Source organism: Trichomycterus rosablanca, chromosome 14 (assembly GCF_030014385.1).
Source record: "Trichomycterus rosablanca isolate fTriRos1 chromosome 14, fTriRos1.hap1, whole genome shotgun sequence".
Taxonomy (NCBI): domain Eukaryota; kingdom Metazoa; phylum Chordata; class Actinopteri; order Siluriformes; family Trichomycteridae; genus Trichomycterus; species Trichomycterus rosablanca.
This window is the reverse complement of record NC_086001.1, coordinates 28,999,590-29,013,562: the sequence shown is the minus strand read 5'-3', so window position 1 is coordinate 29,013,562 and position 13,973 is coordinate 28,999,590. Positions and strand designations below refer to the sequence as shown.

General features: G+C 36.8%; 1 pseudogene; it reads right to left on the bottom strand.

Annotated features, from left to right (window-relative positions):
- Positions 1–425: 425 nt before the first annotated feature.
- LOC134326772 (zinc finger protein 850-like) overlaps positions 426–13,973 on the bottom strand; it is a 244,743-nt pseudogene continuing 231,195 nt past the window's right edge.

Below are 13,973 nucleotides of genomic sequence, written 5' to 3'. Positions count from 1 at the left end.
GCTGAATACTTTTGCAAGGCACTGTATATTAGTAAAAAAAAGAAAAAAAAAAAAGTACACATAGCTTTTTCTGTACATGCAGTAGTGGAGTATCATTTTAGTTTCTCCTCTGAATGCGCTGGTGTTTTTCAAGACGACTTCAGTCACAAAAACGTAACTTCTGTGTGACCGTACTGGTGTCTATTAAAAATGCTGCTTCCAGTAAAACTTCATCTGCACTATAAGCAGCAATATGGGTCATCCTCTTATGTGAATGCGCTGGTGTGGTGTACTTCAAGTATATTCCTTTCACTGAAGTTCTTTTCAGACAGTAAACTGTGATACGACCTTTCTCCTGTGTGAATGCGCTGGTGTTGTTGGAGAACATAATGTGCAATTAAATACTTCCCACACTCTTAACAGTGATGTAGTTTCTCTATGTGAATACGCTGATGCCGTTTGAGATTATTTTCTTGAGCAAAAATTTTCCCACACTCTGAGCAGTAATACGGTTTCTCTCCTGTGTGAACACACTGGTGTACTTTAAGAGCATTACTGTAAGCAAAACTCTTTTCACACTCTAAGCAGTGATATGGTTTCTCTCCTGTGTGAACACGCTGGTGTTTTCGGTAATTAACCTGTTGAGCAAAATTCTTTCCACACTCTGAGCAGTGATACGGCTTTTCTCCAGTGTGAACACGCTGGTGTACTTTAAGGTCACTTCTTTGAATAAAACTCTTTCCACACTCTGAGCAGTGATATGGTTTCTCTCCAGTGTGAATACGCTGGTGTACTTTAAGAGCATAACTGTAAGCAAAACTCTTCCCACACTTATTGCAGTGATACGGCTTCTCTTCTGTGTGAATACGCTGGTGTTTTTGGAGGTTAACCTGTTGAGCAAAACTCTTTCCACACTCTGAGCAGTAATATGGTTTCTCTCCTGTGTGAATACGCTGGTGTACTTTAAGAGCATTACTGTAAGCAAAACTCTTCCCACACTCTGAGCAGTGATACAGTTTCTCTCCTGTGTGAACACGCTGGTGTACTTTAAGGGCGTTACTGTAAGCAAAACTCTTCCCACACTCTTTGCAGTGATACTGTTTCTCTCCTGTGTGAATGTGCTGGTGTTGTTGGAGTGTAGTCTGACGAGAAAAACTGATTCCACACTCTGAGCAGTGATATGGCTTCTCTCCTGTGTGAATACGCTGGTGTTGTTTGAGATTACTCTGCGTAGTAAAACTTGTCCTACACTCTGAGCAGTGATATGGCTTCTCTCCTGTGTGAATACGCTGGTGTTGTTTGAGATTACTCTGTGTAGTAAAACTTGTCCCACACTCTGAGCAGTGATATGGCTTCTCTCCTTTATGAATGCGCTGGTGTTGTTTGAGATTACTCTGCGTAGTAAAACTTGTCCCACACTCTGAGCAATGATATGGCTTCTCTCCTGTGTGAATGCGCTGGTGTTGTTTGAGATTACTCAGTGTAGTAAAACTCTTCCCACACTCTGAGCAGTGATGAAAGTTCTTCATGTTTATGCTTTGATAAGACTGTAGAAACTGTTTCCTTTGAAAGCAACAGAAACAGAGAAACAAGTCGATTAATTACAATTACTTTTACTACATTAATACCACAATAATATTAAACTCATCACCTAGTAATAAAAACATTAAATTCACTTCACGTCTAAGTGAGACTAATAATTAGCTCACAAGTGTAAATCTTTGGTGTGCTGGGAGTAAAAAAGGCTTCATAAATCACCACAGTTATGAGCATAAAGCTATTTTAAACAGTCTGAATATATTAACCTGATAATATTAAATAACATAATAAAATAAAAAGAACAACAAATGCAACATAAATGTAAAAGAAACAAACAAGAAAACCCTTTACCTTCCTGTTAGAATCCTGGCAGCCACTTTAACAAAGCTGGTGTCTCCAGCAGGTCGTTTCTAATGAAGAACGTGCAGAAGATCCTTCTTACCAAGTGACTCAGCTACAAGTCTAGAGTTTAGTCCTTAAATAGAGCTGAGGACAAAAACCAAAGATCAGTTAAAAACTCTCCATTGGTCAATCATCAGCCAACCATTCACACCTTCTTGTGTGAAGTACTAGCTCATTATCTATGGAACGTGTGCAAATGAACCAGATGGAGCCACAAAGCCTGATGGGTGAAGTCAAACTACACCTATTTATCTGAGCAGAGAAGTTATTTACATTTAATCCTAAACACAAACAAGGAATTGAAAGGCTATTCTGTAAAGTGAAATGACATGAACTTAGATAAAGCTTTTATGATAAGAATCTAAGTCATGTAAAATGCTGTATGTATATTTGTGTGAATTAGTTTCTACTGTATATGAGGAACAATAAGAAAACTAGAAGAGGAAACACCCACCTATAGATTTATCTGTATTTATGGTGTAGAAATATGTGAACTGTTGGATTTACTGAAGCACTTTCTACATTCTGAGCACTGATATGAGCTCACTGAGGAAACATAAAGATTAATAAAGAGAAGGAAACAAAACCTAAAAATAAGAGCTTTACCTTCCGTTCAAATTCTGTTCAAACTGCTGAGAATGAGAGCAGTTCATAACTACAGGAACACAGACTGTACTTGTACTCGGTCTGTTTACCTCCAGCAGCAACTGGAACCAGCGCCAAACAATTCAACTCTACCCAGGGATGCCAAGTCCAGCACAAATATCCAGCTCAAAGTCTGTCTAAACCCGCCCTTCACATGCTAAAACTAGCAGACCTTGTTCATAGGTATGTGAGCACAAATCCTCATTAAAACATTTTGTACGGTTTGTAATGAAAGCTTTTAGACAGCTTTTTAAAAGTAGCCCAATTTGAAAAACCACGAGAGTTGCCAGGTTTAGCCTAATGTCTGGTCTAAAATCAACCCTGAAGCTGAAACTAGCCCAGAATCCAGGGTGTCACAGATATTGGTGAAATGGCAAATAAACGATTAGTACTACTAGTGAATCTTTTATTATTAATAATAATATAGTTTCATTTTACATTCCATTGATACTTTTTTGTGATGTATTTTGTTTACATTAAACTGTACAATTTACTGCTTTTCATAAAGAGTGAGCAGTCGTAGTGTAGTGGTTAAGGTACTGGATTAGTCATTAGAAGGTTGCAGTTTCAAGCCCCACCAAAGCCAGATTGCTGCTGTTGGACCCTTGAGCAAAGCCCTTAACCTTCACTTGCTCAGACTGTATACTGTAACTATATTGTAAATTGCTTTGAATAAAGGCATCTGCAAAATGCTGAAAATGTAAATAAAGAGATAAAATTAATATTGAGCAGAATTAAGTTCACCTTATTGGTCTGGCCCTCCACAACAGTCCCAGTTTCTTATGTGGCCCCTTAGAAAATGTGGTAACACTTTACAATACGTGTCCATAACTAAGCATATACTAACAATTAACTACCAGTTTATTAACAGTGAGTTAATACATCAACTAATCATTAGTGCATCATGAATTAATGATGAATTGATATGTATACATTAACAAATTAATGAGTGACATATGAATAGCCATTAATAAAGCCATCTGTTAACTACTAACATATTATTAAGTAATGCTGTTAACTAATTAATTACTTTCTGTATTAATTAACATTCTTTCAGTAATGCACAATAAATGTTATATGCTGAGACACTGTTTATATGTATATCACCTTTATATATACATTTAAATAGGTCAAATTATATACCTGTAGTTATCAAGTCTTGAACAACAGTTGTAGTTGCTGTTTTTGAGAAGGTAAATGGAATCAGTATTCCACAGTTTTCTTGTCCTTTATTGTGTAGACCATCCTGAACACACCTGTGGCCTATCCTGGTAGTAACATGTTAATGTGTGTTGCAACAACATGAATGTTTCTGACAAAACAACATTGCTGAAATGTTGTAGTGTACACTTACCTGCCCTTTTATTAGCCACATCTACCTTGCACCTCCACCTTGCTGTTATGCTATACTTAGAGACTATAGCCCATCCATTGTTGACTGGATATTTTGCTTTGGTGCACTGTTTCATGATTCAAATTTCAATTTTTAAATAAACTGTCCATTTATTAATTAACTACATATTTGCACATCATTAATTAATGTATCTATGCATTATGAAATTTGTCTACATTCAGCATAATTTCATGATGATGTGCCCCACCAAGTAAAGTGATGACATATGTATATATTAATAAATCAATAATTAAGTATGAGTAACTTACACATTAATGAAATGCTTGCTAATAAGTTGCATATATTTTGCAGTCCATCTACTAAAATGCACAATTTCCAAACCTTTTTTTGCTACATAAAATATGAGATAATAAGAAACAAACTGAGCAAACCAGCATGACAGACTATGTTTTACTTTATTGTCTTTAGCATATACTTATACTTATAACATATACAATTATACAAAAACGTCTCTACACTGTAAATGCAGTAGTTCCTACTTTAAAAGAATATACATGTAACATGTAAATAACATTGAAGAGTTATTATTAATTACACAAATAAAACATCCACATTTAAGACAATCAAAATATTACTTAGTTTGGCACAGTTTAACAAGCATAAATGTTCAATCATGTTTAATGTATTTGTCCATAAGTCAAGCAAATAGCTTGAGTGTGACTTGCAATGCCATCCATAATGATATTACATCCCAGTATGATACCAGTGCTGGATGGCTCAACGTGCAGGGTATTTGGACCTGGATGCTGGCTGTCTTCAGGTATAACAGTTATTATCCCAACAGGAGGCTGCAAGATATCTGTAACAGCATCTGAATCCTGCAGACAAAAATACTGTGAGTGATCTGGATAATCTAGGGCAGATGGAATGATTTAGTCATTTATACATATGCATGTTTACAGTACAGTGAAATTATTTATTCACATTATTGTGTCTCTGATGTTTGTAGACATGTTGCAGTATGTGCATAGAGTAAAATTTTAAGTATATTTAAAAGCTGACTTAAAATGTTGCCGACCTGGCAAGCAGTAAATATAACCATAATCACAAAGCACAGCCAGCTGTTCTATTATTGTGTACAGCGAGTCTGTCAGACTGAAGCAACATGGTTATAAACATCTGAACTGTAGCAGTGCGGAGATTAGCGTATACTAATAAATCACAATTCATTAAAATTCATACTCGTCCTGTCGCCTGACTAGACAAACACTAACTACACTAACTACATTTTAAATAAACACATCAAATTATCACTTCAAATCAATAAAAATGAGCCAGGTCAACAATTTTGTTAAAAACGTGTTGTTCTGTTGAGGCTGTGTGACATGTGAGCTAGCGAGCTAACAAGCTAGCTGCGCTAATTGTTTAATGTTCGATTTTTAATTACTGGCAGTTATTGGCATATGAAAAGCAGGTGCGACTAAGGAAACAAAAAACAAATGTTACAAAGTTAAATTACTTACCTACTCAGAAAAAGTTACGCTTCTAATGAGTCCTCTGTTCTCCTTGCTCTGCTTCTTAGCACATGCGCACAATTATTGACGTATTGTGCAGACTGAACTGCGCATGAAACGAGTGTACTTTACTTAAACATTTGTAGTTTTAAAACTTCTTCATACGAACTTAAATTACATTATATATATAAACATGTCACTACCAGGATAGGCCACAGGTGTGTTCTGAATGGTCTACCATCCAAAAAATAGTGTCAGCTTTATTCAGTGTTGTGTGTGAAACATAAAGGACAGGAAAACTGTGGAGTACTGATTCCATTTACCTTCTCAAAAACACCAACTACAACCTGATAAGTACAGGTATATAATTTGACCTATATACATGTATATATAAAGATGATATATTAACAGTGTCTAATTTAAATAGTTTCTGTATATACAATTTATTGTGCATTACTGAATGTTAATTAATACAATAAGTAATTAATTAGTTAACAGCATTAGTTAATAATATGTTAATAGTTAACAGATGGCTTTATTAATGGCTATATGTCACTCATTAATTTGTTAATGTATACATATCTTTAATTCATCATTAAATCATGATGCACTAATGATTAGTTGATGTATTAACTCATTGTTAATACACTGTTAGTTAAGTGTTAGTATATGCTTAGTTATGTACACGTATTGTAAAGTGTTACCATTACAGCTTGTTGCGTGGGTACAGATTTGTGACTTTATCATTATTTCATTTGTATAATATATAAACATTAGAAAGTGTTTATGGCTCTTCTGTCCCAAGTGTTTTGTAAACCTGCAATGGCGACTGTTTTTGGTATGAAGGAAAAAAAAGTCCGAATGCAGGTGAAAAGGTGTTATTTGGCAACCCAGCTCTGGGTAAATATTGGACAGAACACATAAAGGGTTATTTTAACTAAGCTAAAGTTTTTAACAGGGACAAAAATGTGGTATGTTTGTGAACAACCCAGACTTTTATCCAATCACAGTTTCTTGATTCTTTTAGCACCACCACCGCTACAGGGTCTGTATTATTACATTATGAATTGAGTTACAATAATATTTGAGTAACAATTCTATGGTTTTCATTGTTATTTGTACTTTTATTTCAGGTTTATAATTTTTTTATTCTCCTTAATTTCTTTTATCCATTTAAAAGGTCCTGTTTTATTTTTTATATTTATTTTTTTTATTTTCATTTTATTTGTTATTTTTCTTTCTTTTTCTTTCATTAAGTCAGTGCATGCTTGTGTGGGTAAAAATCTGTGTGTAAATTCATATTAAATGTCTTTTAGCTGTTGATTTAATGCTCCTTTATATACTAATCTTATGGCTGGGTTCAGAAATAGGGGTTGGTTCAGGATCTGGTTCCTTTCTTTTGAAGTAAAAACAGTAAAATCCATAAAATCTTTAATGATTTTTTTTACCCACCACCATCAGACTCTACAACGAGTCTCTTCACAGTCGAGGCAGCTAGATCTAATGTTGCTGGACTGATTAGGGCTTTCCTTGATCGTAAACCACTTATTCACTAAAGTCACTTTATTTTCTAGACCCCATTTTGTTATTGTCATTATTATTATTGTTATTAATAATCTAGTGATAGTAATGGTAATAATGTTGATAAGAGTGGTGATAATGGTAGTGGTAATTATAATGGTAATAATAAATGTGTATATTGATACTTTATTGATCCAGTATACTGTTTTTTACTCCATATGTGTATATAGCGGTGCCCCTGTATATTCCTCCCTTACTGTTTTGATCTATATTCTATGGTTGTGTAACATGTGTAAAGTTCTGTGTAGAGTTCTGTGTTTTGCTGCTGTAACAAAAAATTTATCAGGATTAATAAAGCTCTATCTTATCTATCTATATTATATTATTTTTATTTAACAATTCTCCGAAAGTGCCACTTTTTAAAGGTAGCAAAATCATTCAGAAGTTAAGAAGTAAAGCTTTGTAACCCTAACTAAAGACATTCAAATCAATCAACACAAACAACTGTCCAATCAGTTTTACCTTTTATTCTTAAACAGAAATAATTTTGCATAGTAAAAAAAATAACATATTACAGCTTAAGTGCATTTTCAGGTGCTGGGACTGCCATCATTATACACCAGATAAATGGGTTATACAGCTGACAGTAGTAGTAACACAATATTCCCACAAAACAACTTACAATAATAAATCAGATAGAATCTAAAGCAACTGAGTTATTGACACCATATACACACCTCAGAAAACAGTCTACAATGTTTAGTTAATATCAATGTAATCTTATGTTCATAACACACATCACATCTTCACAAGTGAAATCATCTTAAATCTAGTCCATATATGTCATATCATTTTATGATTGTTTTAACTTGTTCTAAGTAATTTTACCTAATGAAAGTGCCTGGTGCCTATGAAAGATACTCGTGCTTGATTCAAGCATTATTACTTGGATAATGCATTTTTTTTAAAGGAATAAAACTTTCTCTAGATAAAATGACCTAATACAAGTACAACACGTCTAATAAGAAGTTAATCTAATACAACTAATGTCAAAAGTTTTGAATTTCACAACAACAGGATTAATTTGAGACAAACTGTAGAACTTTGTCTTAATTTAACTCAAAATAAACAAATGCTGTATGGATCAGGGACACAAAACACGGTAGGTAGTAAAGACAAAGGGCTTTCTGTATCCAAAAACAGCACCTCGAGTTCTTTTCTTCCCTTCCTTTATAAAACCTTTGACTCGGCCCTGATATGACATTTGTCGATAACGGATTTCTTCAGTTTGGCTTTCTCAACTGGTTCCCATCCATGCAGTTTACCACAGATCATGGTATAAGCTGCAGTAGAATATAAAATGAAAGTATGTACAGTGATTGGCTTTATAAATGAGTACTAAGAGTCTACAACACATCTATCCACAGCACTGCTATACTGGTTATACTGACCACAATGTAATGACCGCTACCCACACTGTGTACATCTAAGGTTGCTTCAGTATGAAATGAGAAAGCTAAAAGATACTTATTAGCAATCCATTTACTTTAGATTTATCCAGCCTCTTCTTCCCCTCTGGAACTTTGCCATGCTTTTCAAATGCAGTGAGTTGACACACTCATTACGTCCTCAAGTCCTTTTTTGCCTCCTGTTGAATTGCTGCCAGTCTGGTCCACTGTTTGGGTATAACTCATGTTGGGCAGATCTAGCCTTTGGGATTGGAAGTCCACTCTCGAGTCCTTTGTGTTCTTCAACTCGGTCTAAGACGTCCCTGACTGCCTGCAACTGCTCAATATCTAGAAAAAAGCAAACATAGATAGATAATTGTGATTATATTTTATTCTCAATATGTCTTCTAGCAAACAACTAAATAGGAAATGTGAAACACATACAGTACTGTGAGTAAATGAGAGTTTAAAAGCTATAAAAATAAAACTATTTAAAAGTAAGAGTTTATTTGCTCAGATAAAACTAATTATAGAATAAAAACCACCAACATTAATACAGTAAGTAGTGCTTTTCTGTATGTGAATGTATAGTTTAATATTATTTGTGGTTATCATCCAGTACCTAGTTTGGTTAATCAACACTTCATTATTTTAAACTAAGTGTGCTGGTGATTTAACAAATTCATGCAATCAAGGAGAACATCTGGAAACAAACATTGTTCTTCACACCAGCTCACAATACATCTACTTCTTACTTTTTACTGTATTTATGATTATTTGTATTTATTCTAATTTTATAACTTCATATATAACATTAGTAGTCTAAGCCTGATGTGTAGTCTGTATTTTCTGTTCAAAACTGCCAACATATCAGTAACAAACTTGTGGTCATGATGTGATACTCTGTGTTTGCCTTCAATATTCAGCAAACAATCAAATAAATGGAAGTCACGTTCCTCAAAAACAAATCATTCCTTCCCTGCCTGCAATCATCACCTTGTCCCCATGGTCTGTCTTTATCTGATTCAGGTGTGGCTGTAAGCTGTAGCTTAGTATGTGTTAGCTTTAGGTTGTACCTTCACTTTTCCCAGTAAACGTTTATAGAAAGGTTTAGTTTGCATTTTTATTTCAGGTTCATCATTTTCTACTCTATTTATTTTATCCATTGAAAGGGTTTTGTTGTTTTATTGTTTGATATTATTTTTTAATTAAATTTTATTTATGTTTACGACCGAACACCACCCATTGCATAACAATGGAACCGGTGATCAGGTCCATATGTAATTCACAATGACCATTAATGACAATGGCCATGTGTGTCTTTTACACATGATTGGGGAAAAAGACACACATTTACCCCAATTGTGAATTGCATATGGACTGATCACCGGTTCCATTGTTATGAAATGGGTGGTGATCGGTCATTATGCAAAGCAACTGTATATAAGGTTGGGGCAGTCGCTGCTGGAGGTAAACAGACCGAGTACAAGTACAGTCTGTGTTCCTGTAGTTATGAACTGCTCTAATTCTCAGCTGTTTTAACAGGATTTGAACGGAAGGTAAAGCTCTTATTTTCAGGTTTTTATTTCCTTCTCTTTATTAATCTTTATGTTTCCTTAGTGAGCTCGTATCACTGCTCAGAATGTAAAAAGTGCTTAAAATATTTCTTATATATTTATATATATATATATATATATACAGTACAGGCCAAAAGTTTGGACACACCTTCTCATTCCTGTGGTTTCTCTTAATTTTTTTAAATTTTCTACATTGTAGATTAATACTAAAGACATCCTATGAAGGAACACATATGGAATTATGTAGTAAACAAAAAAGTGTTAAACAAACCAGAATATGTTTTATATTTTAGATTCTTCAAAGTAGCCATATTTTGCTTTAATGACAGATTTGCACACTCTTTGACATTTTCTCAACCAGCTTTATTAGGTTTCCACCTGGAATGGTTTTCAATGAATGTTTGTGCCTTGTCTAGAGTGAATTTTTGGAATTTGTTGCTTTTTTAATGTGTTTGAGACCATCAGTTGGGTTGTGCAGAGGTAGAGTTGGTAAAATATAAAACATATTCTGGTTTGTTTAACACTTTTTGGTTCACTACATAATTCTTCATAGTTTGGATGTCTTCAGTATTAATCTACAATGTAGAAAATAAAAATAATCAAGAAAAAACATTGAAGAGAAGGTGTGTCCAAACTTTTGGCTGGTGTGTCCAAACTTTTGGCCTGTACTGTATATATACAGTGTATCACAAAAGTGAGTACACCCCTCACATTTCTGCAAATATTTTATTATATCTTTTCATGGGACAACACTATAGACATGAAACTTGGATATAACTTAGAATAGTCAGTGTACAACTTGTATAGCAGTGTAGATTTACTGTCTTCTGAAAATAACTCAACACACAGCCATTAATGTCTAAATAGCTGGCAACATAAGTGAGTACACCCCACAGTGAACATGTCCAAATTGTGCCCAAATGTGTCGTTGTCCCTCCCTGGTGTCATGTGTCAAGGTCCCAGGTGTAAATGGGGAGCAGGGCTGTTAAATTTGGTGTTTTGGGTACAATTCTCTCATACTGGCCACTGGATATTCAACATGGCACCTCATGGCAAAGAACTCTCTGAGGATGTGAGAAATAGAATTGTTGCTCTCCACAAAGATGGCCTGGGCTATAAGAAGATTGCTAACACCCTGAAACTGAGCTACAGCATGGTGGCCAAGGTCATACAGCGGTTTTCCAGGACAGGTTCCACTCGGAACAGGCTTCGCCAGGGTCGACCAAAGAAGTTGAGTCCACGTGTTCGGTGTCATATCCAGAGGTTGGCTTTAAAAAATAGACACATGAGTGCTGCCAGCATTGCTGCAGAGGTTGAAGACGTGGGAGGTCAGCCTGTCAGTGCTCAGACCATACGCCGCACACTGCATCAACTCGGTCTGCATGGTCGTCATCCCAGAAGGAAGCTGACGCACAAGAAAGCCCGCAAACAGTTTGCTGAAGACAAGCAGTCCAAGAACATGGATTACTGGAATGCCCTGTGGTCTGACGAGACCAAGATAAACTTGTTTGGCTCAGATGGTGTCCAGCATGTGTGGCGGCGCCCTGGTGAGAAGTACCAAGACAACTGTATCTTGCCTACAGTCAAGCATGGTGGTAGTAGCATCATGGTCTTGGGCTGCATGAGTGTTGCTGGCACTGGGGAGCTGCAGTTCATTGAGGGAAACATGAATTCCAACATGTACTGTGACATTCTGAAACAGAGCATGATCCCCTCCCTTCGAAAACTGGGCCTCATGGCAGTTTTCCAACAGGATAACGACCCCAAACACAACCTCCAAGATGACAACTGCCTTGCTGAGGAAGCTGAAGGTAAAGGTGATGGACTAAACCCAATTGAGCACCTGTGGCGCATCCTCAAGTGGAAGGTGGAGGAGTTCAAGGTGTCTAACATCCACCAGCTCCGTGATGTCATCATGGAGGAGTGGAAGAGGATTCCAGTAGCAACCTGTGCAGCTCTGGTGAATTCCATGCCCAGGAGGGTTAAGGCAGTGCTGGATAATAATGGTGGTCACACAAAATATTGACACTTTGGGCACAATTTGGACATGTTCACTGTGGGGTGTACTCACTTATGTTGCCAGCTATTTAGACATTAATGGCTGTGTGTTGAGTTATTTTCAGAAGACAGTAAATCTACACTGCTATACAAGCTGTACACTGACTACTCTAAGTTATATCCAATTTTCATGTCTATAGTGTTGTCCCATGAAAAGATATAATAAAATATTTGCAGAAATGTGAGGGGTGTACTCACTTTTGTGATACACTGTATATATATATATATACAGTGTATCACAAAAGTGAGTACACCCCTCACATTTCTGCAGATATTTAAGTATATCTTTTCATGGGACAACACTGACAAAATGACACTTTGACACAATGAAAAGTAGTCTGTGTGCAGCTTATATAACAGTGTAAATTTATTCTTCCCTCAAAATAACTCAATATACAGCCATTAATGTCTAAACCACCGGCAACAAAAGTGAGTACACCCCTTAGTGAAAGTTCCTGAAGTGTCAATATTTTGTGTGGCCACCATTATTTCCCAGAACTGCCTTAACTCTCCTGGGCATGGAGTTTACCAGAGCTTCACAGGTTGCCACTGGAATGCTTTTCCACTCCTCCATGACGACATCACGGAGCTGGCGGATATTCGAGACTTTGCACTCCTCCACCTTCCGCTTGAGGATGCCCCAAAGATGTTCTATTGGGTTTAGGTCTGGAGACATGCTTGGCCAGTCCATCACCTTTACCCTCAGCCTCTTCAGTAAAGCAGTGGTCGTCTTAGAGGTGTGTTTGGGGTCATTATCATGCTGGAACACTGCCCTGCGACCCAGTTTCCGGAGGGAGGGGATCATGCTCTGCTTCAGTATTTCACAGTACATATTGGAGTTCATGTGTCCCTCAATGAAATGTAACTCCCCAACACCTGCTGCACTCATGCAGCCCCAGACCATGGCATTCCCACCACCATGCTTGACTGTAGGCATGACGCACTTATCTTTGTACTCCTCACCTGATTGCCGCCACACATGCTTGAGACCATCTGAACCAAACAAATTAATCTTGGTCTCATCAGACCATAGGACATGGTTCCAGTAATCCATGTCCTTTGTTGACATGTCTTCAGCAAACTGTTTGCGGGCTTTCTTGTGTAGAGACTTCAGAAGAGGCTTCCTTCTGGGGTGACAGCCATGCAGACCAATTTGATGTAGTGTGCGGCGTATGGTCTGAGCACTGACAGGCTGACCCCCCACCTTTTCAATCTCTGCAGCAATGCTGACAGCACTCCTGCACCTATCTTTCAAAGACAGCAGTTGGATGTGACGCTGAGCACGTGCACTCAGCTTCTTTGGACGACCAACGCGAGGTCTGTTCTGAGTGGACCCTGCTCTTTTAAAACGCTGGATAATCTTGGCCACTGTGCTGCAGCTCAGTTTCAGGGTGTTGGCAATCTTCTTGTAGCCTTGGCCATCTTCATGTAGCGCAATAATTCGTCTTTTAAGATCCTCAGAGAGTTCTTTGCCATGAGGTGCCATGTTGGAACTTTCAGTGACCAGTATGAGAGAGTGTGAGAGCTGTACTACTAAATTGAACACACCTGCTCCCTATGCACACCTGAGACCTAGTAACACTAACAAATCACATGACATTTTGGAGGGAAAATGACAAGCAGTGCTCAATTTGGACATTTAGGGGTGTAGTCTCTTAGGGGTGTACTCACTTTTGTTGCCGGTGGTTTAGACATTAATGGCTGTATATCGAGTTATTTTGAGGGAAGAGTAAATTTACACTGTTATATAAGCTGCACACAGACTACTTTTCATTGTGTCAAAGTGTCATTTTGTTAGTGTTGTCCCATGAAAAGATATACTTAAATATCTGCAGAAATGTGAGGGGTGTACTCACTTTTGTGATACACTGTATATATATATATAAAGTTCATGTCATTTCACTTTACAGAATAGCCTTTCAATTCCTTGTTTGTG